Genomic DNA, 5,682 nt, shown 5'->3' with positions numbered 1-5,682 from the left:
TTTTTATTCAGATAACTGAACATTGTCCAGGTAAACTTATCATTATCATTCAAGAAGATTTTGTCAGAGAAGGGAAAGCACTGCAAAACAAGTAATTCGTTTCCAAGCCATTATAAATATGTTTGTCCAAAACAGATGGTTAATCATGTTTTTTTTTTTTTTTTTTTTTTTATCACAAAAACACAAACAAACCATGTAAGAGCTTCTGTAGTGATATCCAAGATGCAGAAGAAGACTAGACATATTATAAACACTGCACATTTTTTAAATTTTAGCAAACAGGAAGAGTTATGAAGTTTTTCTTCATGACAGGATATATTATTCTATACATAGAAGGTACATCAAAAGTTAATTCAGCAGTCAAAGTACAAATTTGACTCTAAGAGTAGTTCTTCAGTCAAGTAGTGGAAATTGGCTAGCTTTGAGGCAAAAACCCTTCAGACAATGTGTGCTAGTCATGCTTTTGAAAGCCAAGTTTTAACACAAAAAGTAGATTTTCTTTTCAATGACAATAATCTGGACCATGCTTCTGCACTACACACCCTTTTTTCCATCAACACCTTCAGCAAGATGAACTACTAAAGCATAGTAACTACATGCTGGCATGTTTTTAGGTTTGACTATTTGCATATATGTTCAGCCAATGTGGAATGGCATAATTTTATAGCACCAGGTTTTTTGCTAACTAAACTGCAATAGAAAAACAAGAAAGTGCCTTCTCTCAAGAACACAGTCTCCTGTCAAGGGAAGTCACTTGGAAAGGGATCACTCACATTTGCATACAGAAGGAAAAGCAAGAAAATACAATGTTGTACAACAAATGGCCATAATTGATGGATAAAGTTTGCACAATGCCTAGGAGGCCATCTCGAGGAGTATCGAGAATCAGATGATCCAATGGCAGGCATGTCATAAACGTGAAAGGGATCTGTTTCAACACCATAGTCCATCAAAGGTCTGTCTTCCAGTTGATCATCATGGTCATACACAAAATTAGGAATCTCAATTTGTCCCTTCCTAATGTAATCCCAGATAGATTCTAGACGATTTACATACTTCAGTTTCCAATATAAACTGGATAACACATCAAAAACTGCATGAGCACATCTGCAACAATTAGTTCTAATGAATTATTTGAATCAAAATGCAAACTCAGCTTAATACTCACCCTGTGTTCAAGAAGAAACGACCAAGGGTTGCAAAAAACAGTCTTGACTGAAGCCCTGGATGTAGGAAATACACCACCTGAAGCCTTTCCTTAAAAGTCGAAGGGAGTTCCTCATAGATCAACCGCAAAGTAGACATGCTGGGGCAGTTTTCACTCCTTTGAACAGAGGTATGAATGTAAACAAGACAGTAAGGCCCTTCATGTATTTCATTTTAGATCTTATCGTAAACATATTTCTCTAGCCTTTGTCCAGTGACAAGAGGAGCTACAGACATAAATATAAACTTCATCTCTTAGTGGAAGGTGTGGATAATCTGAAAAGGGAGATATATGGTAGAGTCCAAATTTTTATTGCTGATTTATTTAACATGCTTCAAAAACAATACATAGTTCATATAAAAGGAAAACATCCCAATCTGAACTGAATTGAAATAGAAAACATGTGTTGCCCCAACAAGTTCAATGGAGCAATCAGTTAACAGACAGAACTCAACCACTAAAAATCCACTTTGGAAACAAACCACCTTAACGCAATAAACTAATTCAACTAAATTTTTAATTTGCCAACCAATTGGTAAAAAACATTGAGCTACAAGAGGTGCCATTACCAGACAGCTTAATAAACTTATCAAACACAATAATCCTTTTGTAGTATCAATTACTAACCATAAAAACTAAAACCTTAAAAGTCTACTCTGGCAATTTCAAGATGGCTGAGGGGTCACTACAATATAGTTGTATCCTCATGGTAAAATGGAAAATCGAATTGTTCATTGATTTCAAGATGGCTCAAGGGTCACTACAATATATTTGTATCCTCATGGAAAAATGGAAAATGAAATTGTTCATCGATGGCATGGAATTGAAATAGTGCTGGCCTAGGTTGAAGATATGGCATACTTTGTTTCTATGGTTCACAGACCTCAAAGATTGGTGACTACTACGTCCACAGAATATTTGTATCAGTCAGATCCACCCAAAGAGATCACTGCCTGTCAGCTCAATCACAGAGCCCAACTCCAACAGTGTCGACCCCAAGAGTGTCGAGAAAATCGAACCCATAACCTCTCAATAGCGAAGATGCTTTAATGAGTCACAAAAACTTAAAGATATAGCACACATTCTTAACAAGACCTAAGACCTTATATTATGGTCTTATATTATGAAACAATTGAGCAAACACAAAAACTGAAAGATATAGCACACTTTCTTAACAAGACCTAAGACCTTATATTATGGTCTTATATTATGAAAAATTGAGCAAACACAAAAACTGAAAGATATAGCACACTTTCTTAACAAGACCTAAGACCTTATATTATGGTCTTATATTATACTGGCAGACAAGATAAAACAAGAAACATAGAAACTGTGACGGAATTTATGCAGTGGCCACTGCAATAGATGTAGAGATGAAGATACAAAGGGAGAAAGAGGGGAGGAGGAAAAACCAAATTCTATGTATTAGAGATGGAAGAAAACTCTTAGCCCAACACCAATAATTTCTTCACTCTACAAGCAATACGAACTCTTAAATAGATTCTTCTATCCAATATGATGTTTTAAATATATCCTACTGTCTAAAGCATACTTTTCAAAATATGATCTTACCCTATGCCTTTCATGGCTTTCCTCTAGTTTAGTATGCATGCTCCTGCAAGATGTACTTGATATAGGCATCATACAAGAATCATGGGAATTATTAATGAACATAACAGATCCCAGGGTATGGGTTTGACCAAATCACTAGGGTAACAATTCAAACTAGGTTGCTTGCCAGTATCATTCAGATAATCAATAGCAAATCCATTCAGTATGAGAGTAATAGTATATGATTTACAAATGCTATTCACTCATATCCACCAAAAAATCATAGTATCTACCCTCCAAAATTAGAAACAAAGCCCAGCAGGCAACTTTTTGAACTTCCAGCTTTGAGGGGAGGGTTTCCACTTGTCTATTACGCACCCATGGCATGGTGGGTGATTTAATCCTATATCAGACCCCTTTGAGGACAGCAGACACAAGGTACAAACAGTAATCATGTTTTTTGTTTTTAATTCTGATCACAAAAACACAAACAAACCATGTAAGAGATTCTGCAGTGATATCCAAGATGCAAAAGCAAACCAGACAAATTAGAAACACTACACATTTATGAAATTTTAGCAAACAAGAAGAGCTATAAAGTTTTTCTTCATGACAGGAGCCAAGGTGCCAACTATTTGAGTTCAGAGGCTTGTAGTTCAAGGTTTGGCGGCTTTAATAAAAGTTTCACTTTCCAAAAGATTCAAAACGCCAACTCCCTGAGTTCAATGGCCTAACAAAGCTGTAAAACTGGCAATATCGTTTCAACGAAACTTGGTGAGCTCAGAGGTGTGTTTGCCTCTCAAACCCAATTTTTCACGCTCTAGAATCTAAATTGGGCAAAATTTACTGATCAAATGTTGTAAAGATGATGATCGTTGAGAAAAGATCCATGAACATAAGACCAGCCTTTGTGATTTTATGGGACCAAAATCCACATAGTCCAAGTAGCCCATCTCTCATTCAAAAAGGATTTTGATTCATATAACTGCACATTGTCCAAGTAAACTTATCATCATCATTCAAGAAGATTTTTCAGACAACGGAAAGCGTTGCAAAACAAGTAATTGGTATTTTAAGCCATTATAGATATGTCTGTCCAGAATAATTAGTTAATCATGTTTTTTTTTTTTTTTGATGACAAAAAGACAAACAAATTATGTAAGAGCTTCTGCAGTGATCAAAATACAGAAAGGATTTCAAAATTCTATAGGTGTAAATACCTCAGGAGGGGAGACAGGTCACAAGTTTGTTGTTCATACTTCTTCAAAAAGGGATGCAAAAGCAACCGATGTGCATTATGGCGAAGTAATGCATCCTTTTGAAGCAACATCTGATAAAACTCTGAAACTATGGTGATACATCAGGTGGCGGCAATGGAGGGTCGCGGAAACAAATGAAAACCACTAAAGTAGGCCAATCAAGCCTGTGCCCTGAAGACAAACAAGGGAACCTTCCAAGTGCACATTCCAGCAAATATAAACCCAAACTTCATATATTTGTAGAGCATATGCCATAACATTGCACTATGTGTGGAGAATTCGCCCTTCAGAGAATCTCCATTTCCCTCATTATTTGCTTTCAGAGAGCAAGCTAGTGCTTTCCGTGAATGATTTTGAGGGCATAAATTTTCTCAATCTTGGCATGCTTAACCTTGTAGAACTTACCACTACTCCCACACCCCAAAGTTGAAATCTTCTTGAGATCTTCCAGTGTAACCTCTTCAAGAGGAACACAGGGCAACTTGTAGGTACGATTCATGTTAGAGGGCTTCAGCAGTGGAAGCGGCAATGGAATTGGCTTAGAAAATGCGTCTTCCTAAGCTGGGATTGGTAGCTTCAAACCCACCCTCGATTTTCTCTCCTTTGAACCTATCTTCCCACTGAAACAGAAAGTTTTCCTTTTGCCTCTACATATGCTCTTTCTCTCCACAACACTATTTCACACAAGGAGAACTATCTAACTTCATTTAGTTAAGCTACCTTGTTACAGGAGCTATACTATGTGCCAAGTAGTTTGTCTGTTCAACCAGTCATCAAATGGGAACTTCTCTTTGTTCTTCCAATTTCAAATCAAATTCCCGATGCCCTGCCTCTGCCTCTCTAACATCCTATCTGGATACAGGTCCCGAGAACAACGAACAAGAGCAGGTGCTCTAGCTGCGAAGAGTAGAAATCCAAGAACATCACCAACCACTAAATAGATATTGTGGGAGAGAGTGAGCATAATGAGAAGGAATGGAAGTTCTTCATCTCATTCATTTCCGAGGATATGAGCAAGATAAGATGTGCTTCTTTTGCTCTAGCTTTTCGGCTTCACCTTACTGTAACGAATTCACTATCCTTAAATAAGAAGGCGAAGGGTTTCTATGGAGTTATGTACAGGCTGGCCTACCTTCTACCTTCATTCTGAAAAGCAAGCCTGTTGTAACCATGGTCATCTACCTCCATTCTAAAAAGCAAGCCCGTTGTAACCATGGTCGTCTACCTCCATTCTGCAATGCAATGCAAGCCCGTTGCAACCATGGCCATCTATCTCCATTCTGCAACCCCATTGCAACCATGGTCGTCTATCTCCATTCTTCAACTCAAGCCTGTTGCAAACCATGGAAGTCTACTTTCACTCTACAACCCAAGCCATGGCCGTCTATCTTCAAGGTTCACTGGTTCTTGAAAAAGATGAAGTGTAGGTTGTTATGGTTTTAGTTATAACTAAATTTTTTATCAACAGCATCAAACATTTTAATCGTTTAACATTATATCAAATGGATCATATTTTGACATGTAAGGTAAGAGGAAAGTGGATTTCAGAGGGAAACGCCTTACGACGTAAAAATATAAAATGCAATTTAAAAATCTTCAAAAACAAAATAAACAATCACTTTTTCACAATTATATTATCTAATATTTATTATATTTAATATCTTA

At 36.9% G+C, this 5,682-nt stretch overlaps 1 pseudogene; it reads right to left on the bottom strand.

Annotated features, from left to right (window-relative positions):
• Nucleotides 1–740: 740 nt before the first annotated feature.
• Nucleotides 741–4,516, bottom strand: LOC149232301 (uncharacterized; annotated as a pseudogene).
• Between the last annotated feature and the right edge of the window lie 1,166 nt (nt 4,517–5,682).

Source organism: Pinus tabuliformis, chromosome J (assembly GCF_031772625.1).
Source record: "Pinus tabuliformis cultivar Carrire ecotype Pingquan chromosome J, CPIR1, whole genome shotgun sequence".
NCBI lineage: Eukaryota > Viridiplantae > Streptophyta > Pinopsida > Pinales > Pinaceae > Pinus > Pinus tabuliformis.
Note: the sequence above shows the minus strand (reverse complement) of the source record. Positions and strands in the feature narration are given on the sequence as shown.